This window comes from Muscardinus avellanarius (genome assembly GCF_963383645.1).
Source record: "Muscardinus avellanarius genome assembly, chromosome: X".
NCBI classification, from domain to species: Eukaryota; Metazoa; Chordata; class Mammalia; order Rodentia; family Gliridae; genus Muscardinus; species Muscardinus avellanarius.
Genome location: NC_137792.1, coordinates 95,935,827 through 95,952,742, shown reverse-complemented (window position 1 = coordinate 95,952,742; position 16,916 = coordinate 95,935,827). Strand labels below are relative to the sequence as shown.

At 33.8% G+C, this 16,916-nt stretch overlaps 1 protein-coding gene across 2 annotated transcripts in view; it reads right to left on the bottom strand.

Annotated features, from left to right (window-relative positions):
• The window catches only part of AMMECR1 (AMMECR nuclear protein 1), a gene marked incomplete at both ends in the record, with an annotated part of 127,549 nt that overhangs the window by 65,878 nt on the left and 44,755 nt on the right, over nucleotides 1-16,916 (bottom strand). The gene's annotated exons all lie outside the window — the stretch shown is intronic.

The following is a 16,916-nucleotide window of genomic DNA, read 5'->3' as shown; positions in this document are numbered from 1 at the left end:
ACAGAAAAAAAATTCATCAAGCTTGATAATTTTCAGTTTAGCCTAAAAAATAGTAGAGTTCAGAAAGGTGAAGGGTAATAGCAAACAAACTAATACTCATAAAACATTTTTATATAAAAATATTGCCTATATATATTTAATTATCAAAGAACAAAGTATCAGTTATCGTAAAGTTGTATCACGAATAATATGGTTTAATACAGTAGCCATTTACAGCAAACCAATGACAGTCACAATTAATGGTTAAATCCAAAAATCATGTTCTAATTAGAAGCAACTTTATAAGTCAATTTTTATGATAAGGCATTTTATACACTTTAGGATAGTTCATAAAAAAATAAATAGCTCACAGTTGGAAATAGTCTGTTACTATGAATTTTCACAATAATACTAGAATAATATATTTCTCATTTCTAAAGAAATTATATTTTAAAAGAATGTACTATATGTCATATATTTCTTATAACAGACCGTTAAAGAACATTGTCTTTAAAATACTCTCTAGTTAGTTGCCAGCAGTTAGATGAAAAAATATCCCATTCAAACACTCCCATCACCCTCCTTAAATACTGAAATAATGCCATGTTCTAACAGTCACAATAGCCAACAGGTTCCCAAATGAATGGTGAGTCAAATCAGGGAGCAATACTAAGAATGAACATTTTCTGAGAGCCAAATGTCAAGTAGCATGAAAAAGGATGGGTAAAGTTTAAGGTCAAAGTTAGTATTTGAATGCTGAATAACCTACACTAAAGGTACTAAAGTGAAAAGCAAAAGTTAAAAGCCAGATTTACTACTTTCTGTCTCATAAGTACTAAATATGTTAAAACTTGAGGCGAGATCTTAAGGCTTCATTTTGAAAATTATTCCTACTTACTCTTGACTAACAGTTTATCAAAAAATAAGAATTAGATAGGATTGCTTTCTCACCAATCCTTTTATTACTCATAGAAATTCCAGTATCCTACTTTAAAATAAAATTTCATTATCTTTAAAGTAAAATTTCACCTTTTCAATTTTCACTAACTTGGTAGAGTCAACATTAACAACTATTTTTATGGACAGTAAGATAATAATTCTCTATCATCACAATGGTCATACATAGTAGCTTTATGTAATATAGGTCCTTTGGCAGCTTTGCTAGCCTCTAAATGAAGTGAATCACTATATATACATATACATGTATATGAAGTGAATCACTATACATACATATTATATACATATATATACATATATATGTGTGTGTGTGTGCATGTGCGTGTATGTGTGTATGTCCTGTCTTTGACACACCATGCTGACTTCTTGATTATATAAATATTCTTCCTCAGTGATGTGATAAGACACCTCTAAAATGTATTTATAACAGTCTGTTATAAGAAATATATGATATAAACCATTGGAGTTAAATAATGGTTTATATATCTGCCTTTAGAACAGTACTACACTGTTTCAATTATTGTAGCTTTATATGGTTTGAAATCAGAAAATATATATCTTCTAGCTTTGTTCTTTTTCGAGATCGTTTTGGGTATCTAGAGTCCATCGTCCATATTATGATAGATTTTTTTCTGAAAAATAAATATATAAATATATGATGTTTCACCTAAAAAAAAAAGAAAAGAAAAGAAATATTCTCTGGTAAGAAAGAAAGCAAAAAGAAATATTGAAATGTTATCTTTAAGTCATCAAAAGCTTGGTATCAGACAAATGAAACTGTTATGTGAGATTAACATTGTTAATTTTGGATAAATTGCTATAATACTAGATGTCAACCACTAAGCCAAGCATGGGAAGGAGGGATGGGGAGGGAATGGGGTGGGGATTGGGTGGGGGCTGACTGGGCGATGTGTGCATGTATGTCTACAAAAGTTTGTATCCCACTATGATGTATGAATACAGTGCACCAATAAAAAATTTAAAAAAAGAAATATATGATATACAGTACATTCCCTTAAAATTTAAATTTTTAGAAATGAGAAATATATTATTCTAGAATTACTGTAAATATTCATATTAATGTAGACCATTGCCAACTGTGAGATATTTATATTTTTATAAAATATCCTAAAGAGGATAAAATACCTTATATCATAAAAATGACTTATAAAGTTGCTTTATATTATATCCTACCAAAGTCTTAAAAATACTTAAAATACTAAAAATACTTTACCTTCAATTCTCTTATTTATCCCACTAAAATATATACATACATCATTCATACTATGATATAACCCTGCTCAAATATACATATTCAGCGCATAAAAGATAAATGGGAAAAAGTATATAAACTAAACTCAATAGTATACTATAAAATATGTTGGAGGACAAATACATGATGGGGGAAATTACATACAGTTTGTATAATACTATGCTATCACTGATGAGGGAATGATTAATTTAGGGTTTTGGGTGCTAGAGGCTGAGTTGCACTTTTACAAGGCAGCCTGAGAACAAAGGTGCTCCACAATAAGCAAGGACATGAAGATATAAAAGCACACAACATAATCAGGGAACAAGAAGTAGTTTAACAATCTCAATCACTTGCTATGGTCTCTTTCATATTTAATACTCTGAATTTTAGGTTCTGGTGAGTATGTGTTCTTAAGAACCTTCTTAAAAGGTAAAGTAGATACAAAGTCCTCTATACCTGTTCCTTACCTGCTCTAGGCAACATCACTTTGAAAATTCAAATTATGGACAAGTATCTTGTGTCAAAGATGGTAAGGGGTACTCCTTGACAATCCACTGTGCTTAGGGACAGATGGTTGAAGATGAAAGAAATCAGAAGTAATAAAAATAAAACCATTCCTCAAAAATCTAAAACTCTGGTTTCTCATTTATAAATGTTCACCCAAACATCTTTTATAAAAACACATATGTAGAATGAAAAATAACCAGAATGTCTAAAAGTAACATTTAATGGGGAAAAGAATACAGGAAGTTAAGCATTTTAAAGTAGACTGAAACAGAATAAACATCACTGAGTACAAGAAATTGCATCTTGTGTGTGATAACTACTTTGTACAGGGCAATGACTACAGGAACACTCAAAGTGTATTATCTATAAATAGCAACAAAATTTTTTCTTCACCCTGCACACAGAGGGAAGGAAAAGGCAATTTCATTCTTAAATGTGCTATTAAAACATGTATGAGTTCCAAAAAGAATGTAAGATATCAGCATAATCAGAGACAGATCAAAATGAAAAAGGTTTTCAGCCTGTTGAGAGGAGCTGCTCAATGACAAGGAAATGAGGAAAAAAGTTCATAGTAAGACAAAGATTGAATGTTTTTGGAAAATGGGTTTGCCATATAGTTGAGGCCACCTACATACATTAAAAAAAGTGTTTCAAACTACAAAGGCTCAAAATAAGATGAAATATTAATGGGAATATTTATCTGACGGTTAACCAGACATAGTTTTTTAAGGAATTACCTTATTTCTGAACATTTTGTTCAACTACCTTCTGAGAAACCTTTGAAGGTAAATAAACTCCATTTTTCTAAGTCTGTAGAAAGCAATAGGAAGTAACCACCTAATCTAGGTGAAACCTTTCTGCCAACTGGCAGCCAATACTGTCAGGACAACAGTGGCTCTCAGTGAAGTGTAGTTGCATGGAATCAACAAAAGTACAAAAAGCAATGTAAATCTGCACAAGACGATCCCCAGTCTGAGCTGTATGCCACTTCCAAAGCTACTCTTCTGAGACGGTAGTAGTGATATAAACCCAAATATATTAGGAGTAACAGTGTTTGTGGGAGTGGGGTACAATTAGACAGCACAATTAAAAGGGTAAATCAAGTACAACTTAGCTCAAAAAATCCAACTATCCTACTAATACATCCAACTGAACCCAATATTAGAATGTTCCAGGATCTAGAAGCTTAAATTTAAATAGAAATAAAGGTGTTTTCTTTCCATCATCAAGTTAAAGCTTTCCACTTCCAATTTCAACAAGAAGCTATATATTTCATTTCTGAACTATATAACCTAAAGGTTCAATTCATGAAAATGTAATAAATATGGTTAAGTCTTGTAATAGTCAATGGAAAGGTATATATTTCAATTCCAACCCTTCCTTACAAATTAAAAAATCCAATACATAAAGATACGCTTAATATGGTTACATCTTGAACTACTCAGCTCAGGCTGCCATAACAAAATACAACAGACTGGGTGACAAACACCAGAAACTTATTTTTTCATAGTTCTGAATGGCTACACAGTCCAAGATCAAGGTTATGGTAGGTTTGGTTCCTGGTGATGGCTCTCTTCTCATTTTATAGAAAGCCGTTTTGTCTGAAAATGGTCTCTCCTTTGAGCATGAATGCATGTGCAGGGAGTGATGCTCTCTGGGGTCTCTTTTCACAAGAACACTAATCCTTTTAGATCAGAATCTCATCTTTATAATTTCTTTTAACCTCAATTACTTCCTTATAGGTCCTACCTCCAAATACAGTCACAATGGGAGTTAGCACATGAACATATGAATTTTGGGGATGGGGCAAAATTTAGTCCATATCAAATCCCTAATAGAAACTTTAATACAAACTATGTACTAAAGTTTTTAACATCATAAACAACAAAGCCATTTGTGAAAAGAGCCCTTAAAAGAGGATCCATTTCCTTTCCATTTTACATGTAAAAAAACAGACCCAAGAAAACTGCAAGTACAGAATTATCAAGCTGGTTAGTGTTGAAACCTAGCATGTTCTACAGATTCCACCACTGATTTAATATGCATTCCCTCCATACACAATACAGGAAATAAATATGAGTAGTAAGTTTATCTTCTACAAGACAAGAGAATATGAATACCCTATGAAAACTACACAGTGACCATACAGGCTATCATAAACTCACCTCCTACTTCTATTTCTCTCAGGAGGGAAGAAAGATTTGCCGAGAACACACCAGAACAAACTAGAAATGCCAGATCTGTCTAGAAATGCTAACCCCAATTTACAAGTTCCTACACTTTTCCCATTAGAAACTCAGAGCAAAGCCTACCATTTGATTATTTATGGCTTGCCAACCCATTTTCGGACTCTCTCACAGCCTTCTCACTTTATTACTTCTTGTTCTCTAGCCAGCCTTCATGAAACCTAGGTCTTTTATTACCTTCAAGTCTTCCAAATCAAAATTTCCACTTACCACTAGTAAGCAACTACCATCTGGTATGGGATCTGATTATTTGATAAAGTAATTCATATTATGAAATTAATGAAACTTAAATCATCCAGATAATTTAAAATTCAAATTGGTAAAAAAAAAAAGGGGGGGAGAGGAATAGACCGGACATTAGTCTTGGGGAGTCAGGATTGCGAAGGTAAAGTTCAGATACATTTTATACTTTTCACATCCACACCAATATTTTTCTGTAAATGAAGATGCTAAATACCCTTATACCACATTCCTCCCTTCAAATGTTGTAAATATCCTCTATCTCATGGAGTTTCAGAAACCAACGAGACACTGCATAGACAGCATGAATTAGTATAGAAGACCACATATATCTGAAAGTAGGAATCAGGAATTACTATCCTTCAATACTTTTCTTTGCCTAGTGTTCCCAGAAATTCAATCATAATAGCATTATATTCTCTTTTTCTCCCATTTTTATAACTCTAATTTAACTGGTAAATGTCAGAGGAAAGGAGACCAACTAAATCTGATGGATGATTGGGAAGGCTGAAAGAATTTTTTTTGTAAATCAAGGGTAATCATCACTGGCACACAATCACCCAAATCACAAGCATACTTTAAGAGATTAGCGTGATTCTGCCAATTTTTGAACTGAAAAAAGCATTTTCCTGTTAGCCAGACTAAATCAACAATTACCAGCAAATTTTTTAAAAAATTCAGTCACAGACTTGATATGCTTAGATAACCTACCTTATTACAATGTTTTTAGAGCCCTAAGTTACATGTAAAATTACCTAGAATGGAAAAACTATTATATTTGCCCATATTCTCTTTTCCTAATGCATACTTTGGTGAAAATTGAATTTAATATATAATAATTTAAGGATGAAATAGTTGTGAGTTTTTTTCTGATAACAGGAACATACCACAAATCTTTTTATCACTAAAAAGAATCTAACTTAAAAATTTTAAGTAACAATTAGCTATAGACTTCAAAAATGTAATAATTTATATTTGGAATTGATATTTTGAAACTATTTGCTCAAATAACTTTATGGCTTGAGATTTATCCTTTACTCTGAAAGGAATTGATTTTTTTAATATAAAGCAAATTGGGCAAAATGAAAGACTTTCTATTGAAGTCTTGAGACTCCTTGTAAACAAAACTAAGAAAAATAGCAGCCGGTCTAGAATAAATATCGATTGATAGAGTCAAGTCTATGTTTCTATGTCATTACTTTATATAACTTAATTTTTGGTACTTCCCTTTGACTGAGTATGGTGGATGATCAGATAATTCATCACATTAAACAAAACAATGAAAACCACTACTGGTTTCCTTTGTTTTGGGTCCCATACCTATATCTTATCTTCTTAGCTAATGACCCATTGTCTACCATTTTGTCTTCTCCAGGGAGTCCACTCAATTAGCCTAACTGGAGTTAGATGGGAAATAAATATGCTGATTGACTTAAACAGTAATATAAAATGTGCTAAAAATGTGCTATTTATTTTGTTCATTCTAAATTTTATCTCATTTTCCATTCTAAGGAGATCTGATGCAAGGAGCCACCTTATGAAGTTAAACCTGTAAAAGAAAACTGTGATATTTTATTTTTCATGTGGTTTAGGGGTTTAAAAAGATAACTATTATTATTTTAAGTTTCTTGTATTCTATTACTTATTTCCACGGAAGAAAGGAGCTGGAAGACTCAGCTTCACAGCAGGAATTTTGCAAGTTTTTCTTATGTTAAGGGGAAGAAGAAAAGGAGGACCTAAAGACAAAGCAGTCAACTGAGATCATATTTTATATCATAGCTGTTTTGTGCTTCCTTTGTTTTCTCTTTCTTCTTTTAGCTTTCAGAAAATAGTTCAACATCTCAAAAACCTTTCCTATGAAATATCCAAGAGGTTGAGGGTTTCTTTTTATTTTTTTTTTATGGTGCTGGAGATTGAACCCAGGCCCTCATGTATACTAGGCAAGTGTTCCACCATTGCGCTACACCTTCACCTCAAGATATTTTTAGATAGAATTGACATCCTTATCTCCAAAATGTTTCTTCTTAAAAATAAATTTTATTAAAATACGATCATATTTGCAAACAATGTGATACTGTCAAGGTAAAAGCGCGATCCTCCTGTCCCCTCCTCCCAAGTGTGGGGATTACAAGCATGCACCACCATGCCCAGCTATGGATGTCTTTTCTAAGCAGAATCATGCAGTGTTTGTCTTTATGTTACTGACTTATTTCACATAGAGACGTGTCCTTGATGTCCATCCATGTTATTGTAACTAGCTGGATTTTCTTATTTTTAAAGGCTAAGTAATATTCCATTGTATGTATATACCATATTATCTTGAACATGGGATTAAAGATCTCCCCAAGATCTTGATTTTAATTCTTCTGGATATATATACCCAGAAGTGGGACTACTGGATCAAATGGTGATTTTATTTTTAAATCCTTTTTTTTTTTTGGTACTGGGGATTGATCTTAAGAGTGTTCTACCTTTGAGTTATACCCCTAGCCTTATTTTATTTATTTTTTTTTTGAGGGTCTGGGGATGGAATTTAGGAGCATTTGACCTCCAAGCTACACCCCCTGCTCTATTTTTTATTCTTTATTTTTAAACCGGGTCTCACTGAGTTGCAGAGGGCCTCACTAAGTAGCTGAGGCTGCCCGGGAACCGTGATCCTCCAGGTCTCAGCCTCCCGAATGCTGGGATTACAAGTGTGAGCCACCACGCCTGGATAGGTCTCACTATGTTGCAGAGGGCCTCCCTGTTTCTGATGCTGACCTCAAACCTGTGATACTCCTGTTTCAGTCTTCTAAGTACTGGGACTAAAGATGTGCACCACTATGCCCAACTTTAAAATCTTTGAAAAACTTACATGCTGTTTTCTATAGTTGGTGTATCATTTCATATTTGCAAAAAACAGAGTACAAGTACTCCAGTTTCATTAGCCTCATGGGATGAGTTGGGAATAAATATATCCTCAACTATTTTCTATGAATTTGTATGGTGTATTTGTTCCTTAACTATTTGATTGAATTCATCACTAAATTCTTTGGAGCTTAGAGTTCTAATTATGGAATATTTTAATTACAAATTTGACTTATTTAATAGATGTAAAGCAATTTGCATTTTCTATTTCTTTTTGAGTCGATTTTGGTAAATTTTATCTTTCAAGAAATTTTTCCATTTCATCTAATTTGTATAATTTATTGGCACAAGTCTTTCAGAACATTCACTTATTATCCTTTTAATGCCTTAGGATTTGTGGTAAAATCTATTCTTTTATTCTTGAAGCTGAGTATTCATATTAACTTATATCTTTTCTTTATCTCCATCAGTATAACTGTATGTTTATCAATTTTATTGACTTTGTCCAAGAGCTGATTTTTTCATTTTTATTTCATTTTCTCTATTGTTTGTTTTATATTTTACTGATCTTTTCTACTATTTATCTTACTGGAGATAACCTATTCTTTTGTTTCTAGCTTCTTAAAATGGAAGTTTATAGCCAGGCATAGTGGTACACGCTTGTAATCCTAGTACTTGAGAGGCTGAGACAGGAGGATCTAAGTTCACGACCAGCCTCAGCTACTTAGTGAGGCCTTCTGCAACTTAGTGAGACCATGTTTCAAATCAAGGAATAAAAAATCAGGCTTGGGGTATGGCTCGGAGGTAGAATGTCCCTGGGTTCAACCACATCACCACAAAAAATGTGGAAGTTTATGATTTTAGATCTTACTTCTTTTGAAACTATAATTTCCCTCTAATCTCTATTAGTTGTATCTTGCAATTTTTCAAATTTGTGTTTTTATTATCATTTACTTTAAAATATTGCCAATTTTTCTTATGATTTCTTATTTGACATGACTTATTTAGAGGTATGTTGTATAATTTTCTAATATTTGGGAATTTTCTAGGCATCTTTTTATTATTCTAATTTAATTTCATTTTGGGCAAAGAAGATACTTTAGATGACTTCAATCCCTCTAAATGTATTGAAGGCTTATTTTATGGCCCAGTAAATGTAAATGTGACTTTGAAAAGAAAATGTACTATGGTAGTGTTAGACCTAAGGTTTTATAAATGTTAATTACATCATTAGTAGTGTTGATTGATCAGATTATCTATCACCTCACTGATTTTCTGTCTGCTTCTTCTCTCAACTACTAAGTTTAAAAAGTGTTGACATATCCAACCCAAATTGTAGTTTTGTCTATTTATCCTGTCAGATATATAATTTTTGCTCTAATAGGTGCATACATATTTAGGATTTTTGCCTTTTTAATGAATTGATCACTTTATCATGATGGAAAGGCCCTCTTTATTCCAGAAACAGAATCGTCCATAAAATCTAGCTCATAGATGTTCTGTACTAACTCATAGTACAGATTTTCCAGAAATCTAACTCATATTAACACAGTCATCTCCTATTTCCTTATGGTTAATATTTGCATAATATACTTTTTCCATCTTTTTACTTTTACCCTATCTGTATATATTGTTAATGTCCATTTCTTATCTATAAGAAGTAGTCAGGCTTTTCATTTCAATGCAGGCTTTTAATTGGAATGGTTGGACTATTTATATTTAATATTACTACTGGTATGACTAATATTAAGTTGACCATCTTTATATTTGATATTTGATTCTGGTATTTCTCATCTGTTCTCCACTTCTCTTCTTTTGTCAAGTTTGGAATTGAGTGCATGTTAGTATTTTATTTTATCACCACTATTAGCTATCATACCTTTTTTGTGGTACGGGGGGTAGAACCCAGGAGCTTTTCTACCTCCGGGCTATACTTGGAAACAGGGTCTCACTAAATTGCTGAGAGCCTAACCAAGTAGCTGAGGCTGGCTTCGAACCTGCGCGATCCTCCTGTCTCAGCCTCTCAAGTACTGGGATTACAAGTGTGCACCACCACGCCCAGCGCTATACCTTTTTTAGCGGTTGCTCTAGAGTTTATAAGATGGATCATCAACTTATTGCAATCTACTTTCAAGTAATGTAATACCATTACCCATATAAGTAAGGGCCTTTCATTTCACCACTCCTATCCCTTGGGGCTTTATACCTTTTACTTCTGCAATCTTTGCAAGTCCTTCGACAGATTGTTAATTTTGCTTTAAACAATCACTTAATTTTCAAATAAATTTTAAAATGAGTAAAAGCCTTTCATATTTACCCCACACATGCCATATGTATGCAACATTCTTCATTGCTTTTCAGAGATCCAAATTTCTATCTGGTATCATTTCCTTCAGCCTGATGAGCTATTATCCTTAATATTGACTGAAGTTCAGTCATGCTGGTGTTAATTCTTTGTTTTTATCTGAAAAACTATATTCCAAACTCATTTCTTTTTGCCTTAATTTTAAAAAGATATTTTCATTGGCTATAGAATATGAGGTCAGCATTATCCTTTTTTATTTTCAGTACTTTAAGGACATTCCATTGTCTTCTAGCTTTCAATGCTTTTGATGTGAAGTACAAGATTCCTGTGTTAGTAATATGTGTTTTTCTTTCTTCTAGTAGCTTCTAAAATGTTCTATCACTGATTTTTAATAACTTCATTATAAGTTGGGCATGGTGGCATACACTTGTAATTTCAGTACTTGGGAGGCTGAGACAGAAGGAGCCTCTGCAACTTAATGAGACTCTGTTTCAAAATAAAAAAGGGCTGGGGATGTAGCTCAGAGGTAGAATGCTCCTGATTTCAATCCTCAGTACCACACACACAAAAAAAAATTCATTATAGTTTTCTTTTTTGTGTGTGGTACTGGAGATTGAAACCAGGAGTGTTCTAACTCTGAGCTAGATATCCCCTGCCTTAATTTATATTTTATTTTGAAACAGAATCCTGCTAAGTTACTGAGGGTCTTTTTAAGTTGCTTAGAATGGCTTCAAACCTGTGATCTTCTGCTTTAGCCTCCCAAATACTGAGATTAGAGGTGCTGTGATTCCACTACTGTGCTGTTCTAATTATAATTGTGTGTGTGTGTGTGTGTTAGTGTGTGTGTGTTTGTGTGTGTGTGTTGTTTGATAGTATTCCTGTTTGGAGTTCACTAAACTTCTTGGACTATAAATTCATAGTTTTCATAATTTTTTCTGACTGTACCTATTTCTCCTTTCTTTATGGGACTCCAGGTAAATGTATGTAAATTTTCTTCATATTGTCTCACAGTTTGTTCACTGAGTCCTTTTTTCAGTTTCAGAAGTTCCATTTGATTCTTTTAATTTCTTTACTCATTATTTTTTCCTTTTAATCATTTAACATATTTTTATAGATGCTTTAAACACCTTGTTTGCTAATTCTGTAGCCAACATTTCTGGTTCACTTTCTATTGACTGACTTACTCCTGCCTATAGGTCACATTTTATTTCTTCTTGGAATATATAGTCTTTTTTTTAGTGGTACTGGGGTAAAACCCAGAGGCATTCTAAGCCCAAGCTACACTCCCAGACTGATTTTTTAGTTTTCATTTTGAAACAGAGTCTCACTGAGTTACAAAGGGCCTCACTAAGTAGCTGAGGCTGTCCGCCAACCGTGATCCTCCTGTCTCAGCCTCACAAATGCTGGGATTACAAGCATGTGCCGCCATGCCTAGCTTTAGTCATTTTTGGATGCCAAGTATTATAAAAAATAATTGAGTGTATGGATTTTGCTCTCTTCCTTCAAAGAATATTGAAGTTTTTTCATGCGTATAAATTTTGGACATTTATTTTTTCAAGGTGTGTTTTAAGGTTTTGTTAGTTCTAGTTTAGAGTAGTATTCTCTCTAGGACTATTTTACCCCTAAACTAAGAGAAGACCAGCCTAGGGGTCTACTATATGCACTGGGTGTTCAACAAGGTCTCACAAGTCTTTCTGTTATAACTTAAATGACACATGCACATGGTCATATTCAAAGAGGAACATCTATATAAATTTATGCTTATATTTCCTAAGATGTTATATGCTACCCAGCTTCATGACTTGAAACATGCATACACTCCTATTCAGGCAAGAATAAATGAAGCATCTATGTAGATTTAAGAAGCTATTTCTCTGGATAGCTCTACATCTCCAGTACCTTGCTCCTGCCACCTAGGCCTTCTTGAGTTCCTATCTTTGTCTCATCAATCCAGCAAGATTACAGGCTCTACTTTCCCTCTCACAGTACTGTGGTCTATAAACTACCTGAAAGAAAAAAACAGGGACTTTAGAGTTGATTTATTCCCTTTCTCTCAGAAATCAAGGCCTGTGCCTCCAGTTGCCCAATGTCTGAAAACAGTTGTTTTTGTATATTTTGTCCAGTTTCTAGAAGTTTATGGGAGATATGAGTTGGGAAGGAGCCAACAAGAATCTTATACCAGTTATCCTTTCATGGACAAAAGTAGAAATCTCAAAATCTTTTAACCCTGAGTCTTTTTAGGGGTCAAAATTCTGAAGTAGCTTTTACCTCTTAAATGTGGAAAAACCTGCCACAAATAATAGAAGACTAGAGCCAGCATGAAAATGGTTCAGGAAGCAGAAGGCAAAAGAGACAGATCTCTTCAGCTTTGACAGGTGGTGAACTCTTAGAGGAATATGAAGTGACTCAACCAATTTCAGGGGCAACACACTGCTCAAACCCAAAGGTTAGAGATGTCACTCTTTAAAAATTTCATATCGAGCACTCTAACGTCCAAAGTAATAAAATAAAAAAATATCAAAGCGGTGAGGTAGAAACAGAACTTGACAAAAGTGTCAGTTAACAGTCACACTGATATTTCCTTCTTTAAGTCCATGCCAAAAATAGCTCACTCTGCTTATTCTCCCTCTATAAGTTAAAAAAAAACCAAATGCAATCTGAAAAATCTTTCCATCAACACCTGAAAATCTTCTGGAATTTTTTAATAATCACAAATTATGTCTTAGGTGTATGTGTTTTGTTATTTCTATTTTAAGGGGTATTTTTTAGCTATGGGAACTTAAATCTTATAGCACAGCTATTTGCCTCAGTACTGTTCTAGACGGCACTGAATTTATCATAGTCTTACTAGTACAAATCTTGCAGTAACATTGCCATATCTATAGAAGAGCAGTCATCTAAGGACAGAAACCCAACATTAAGAAAATTGGATATATGAAATTCTTTTATGATGAAACAGAAAAAATGATATAATATGTACCATTATATTATTATATCCCAATACTCATCTTTTAAAAAATTCCCCACTAACACACCAGGAACACTATGATAACTTCAATATTCAGAAATTAAAATGAGTTGGCTTCTAACCTGGGAGGCAAAAGAATAAAATAATTTTCCACAGAAAATCACAACAGCAATAAGCAAACCAGTGCAGAACCTATGAAATAAAAGCAAAATCCATTAATACTGGCTGAAAAATCAAGGTAATAAGATAGAAAAATGAAGATAATTGCTTACCTATAAAAGCAGCCCTTCTCCTTTTACCCTTGTCTTTAGATAGTCCTACTTCAAAGCCTATAACTTTATAAACAGATGTAATAGAAGCTAAATAAAGGAGCCAAATTCTCAGGGAAGATCAGAAAGAAAACAGCAGCCCTATCAACAAGCACTGATATAACTTCCTATATATATTTAAATACTTCAGTTTTTTTGAAAAAGCCTCTAGATAAAATCTTGGGTGTATGGTTAAATACAAATTAGCCAAAGGTGGTATATATGGTCTAGAAATAAGGGTTCCCAACTTATCTTCATATCAATACAAATAAGAAAGCAAAATTTGCTACCTGGGCTATTAAACATGACTGTTCCTAAAAATTAATTGTCCAATAGAGTCCTACCTAGATCTCTTCTTTAAAACCAGGCAGAAGCTGGGCGTGCTGGTACACACTTGTAATCCCAGTAGTAGAGAGGCTGAGTCAGGAGGATAACAGGTTCAAGGACAGCCTTAGCAAACAGCCTTTCTTAAACTCATTAGACTTTATTTCAAAATAAAAGTATAATAGGGCTGGAAGTGTAGCTCAGAGGTAGAATATCCTTGGGAACAATTCCCCAGTACTACAAAAAATAAATAAAATAAAACCAGGTACTGGTGGTGCACACTTGTAATCCCAGCATTTGGGAGGCTGAGACAGGAGGATCACAGTTTGCAAACAGCCTTAGTAACTTAGTTAGGCCCTTTGCAACTCAGTGAGACCCTGTTTCAAAATAAAAAATAAAAAATAGGGATGAGGGTGTAGCTCGGACGTAAAATGACCCTAGGTTAAATCCCCAGTACCACACCACACCTACACCACATACACACACAGAGAGATACACAAATAAACATCAGGTAGAACAATACCCTGAACATTTGTTTTATAGATAAAACTTACTGATAAAAATATCTATCTTACACTAGAACTTTCCCTTTATTTTTAGGTATGAAATGTACATATGAAACCTCATACTCAAACCAGGATATCTACATAGAAACAATGACCATGGGAAAGATAATTTCCTATAGGGACTACCTCATTCATCACTTTTTGGTATTGAATATTAACAAAATTCTTAGTAAAAGATCCAGATCACTGGACTATATATGTCTCAGCTGAATACTGCTAAGATTGACTTAAAATTGTATTTGAAAAGAGTCCACATATGTAATCATAAATACCAAATGTTACAAAGGAAAATATGACTAGAAAGCAAAACAAAGTTTTAATTGTTGAGAATATGGACATTTTAAAAAATAAATTTAAAGCATAAAAGGAAAACTGATAATAAAAACTTTCATTTTAAAATTACAATTATATGGTCAGGGGTATAGCTCAATGGTGGAATATTTGCCTGGCACGTGTGAGACTCTGAGTTTAATTCCCAACAACACGTAAAATTACAATTGTGTAAAAGAATAAAGATAGGTATACAGGAGCATTTAGCAAGTCATCATATCAGTGTGTTTACACATACACTCAGACTAAAATAGCTAATGCTTATTGAACATCAACTGTGTACTAGTGCTTTTTAATCAGTGTTTACTTATAATACGATTTTTTAAACTTCACAAAACTCAGACAGATATTATTATTGTTTCCCATTTTAAAGATAGGGAAACTGAGAAGCAGAAATAATAGTTACTTTGTCAGTGGTGACATAGCTATCAAGTAGTAGGGCCACGATTTAGCCCCAGGCATTGTGGCTCTAGAGCCAACTCTCTCCACAGTGTTCTAATGTGAAACTGAATTACTAGTTTTAAAAACTAACTAGAAATTATATCTAGATAAAGTTGCTGCTACTGTGCATATCATAAAATTGAAAATAAAAGTAAGGCCATGTATGGTGGCGAATGCTTGTAATCCCAGCATTCGGGAGGCAGAGACTGGAGGATCACAGTTTGTGGACAGCCTTAGCTACTTTAGCGAGGCCCTTTGCAACTCAATGAGACCCTGTTTCAAAGAAATATTAGGACTAAAAAATAGGCCTGGGGTGTAGCTCAAAGATAGAATATGCCCCAGGGTTCCATCTCCAGTACCACAAACAACAACAAAAAACATAAGCCAGGTATTGTGGCACAGATTTGCAATCCCAGCATTTGGGAGGCTGAGGTAGGAGGATGACAGGTTCATGGCCAGTCACAGCTACTTAGTGGAGGCCCTCCAAACTTACTGAGACCTGTTTCAAAATAAAAAATAAAAAATTGGGTTGGGGGTATGGTTCGGAGGTGGAATGTTTCTGGGTTCAATCCCCAGTACCACAAAACAAACAAACAAACAAAAAACATAGCCTAGTGTGGTAGTGCATGACTGTAATCCTAGTACTTGGGAGGTTGAGACAAAAAATCACAGGCTGGAGGCCAGCCCCAGTAACTTAGCAAGATACTCATCAACTTAGTGAGGCTCTGTTTCCAAATTAAAATTAAAAAGGTCTGGGGGTATAGCTTAAAGGCAGAATGCGCCTGAGATCAATCCTTAGTACCGAACACACATTAAAAAAAAGATTAAAACATGATATGGAAAACTGAAATCTGGAAAAACTGCCATAATAATATAAAAGGGTTGGATATTAATAAAAAGCATCTTAGCTGGGCATGGTGGCACATGCTTGTAATCCCAGCATTCGGGAGGCTGAGACAAGGAGGATCGCGGTTCCGCGGACAGCCTCAGCTTCTTAGTGAGGCCCTTTGCAACTTAGTGAGACCCTGTTTCAAAATAAAGAATAAAAAATAGGGACGTGGGTGTAGCTCAGAGGTCAAATGCCCATGGGTTCCATCCCCAGACCCACAAAAATAAATAAATTAATTAATAATAAAAAACATCTTACTGAAAGAAGGATCAAAATACCTAACATTTTATTCATTGTGTTTATTATAGCCCCATTCTAAAACTTTTACAAGATACAGAAAAGTAGAAAAATAACAAAAATCATACTTTATTGTGTTTCCTGAGTCTTTTTTCATTTTCTTCCTTCTTTTTTTAATTTATTTTATTTTTTATTTTTTGCAGTATTGAGGATTGAAACTAGGGGCATTCTCTCTCTGAGTTATACCCCCAGCCCTATTTTTATTCTTTATTTTGAAACAGGGTCTCATCAAGTTGCAGAGGCTTAAGTAGTTGAGGCTGGCTTCAAACCTGAGATCCTTCCTGTCTCAGTCTCTAATTACTACTATAAGCATGTGCCACCACCTAGGCTCCTGAGTCTTTTTCTATGGAAATATTTTCACATAGTTAAGATCACACTGTATGGCTTTGTACACTTTGTTTTTCAGCTGAATTGTATAGACATTTTCTTATATAGTTTATATTTTCCAAAAATATTG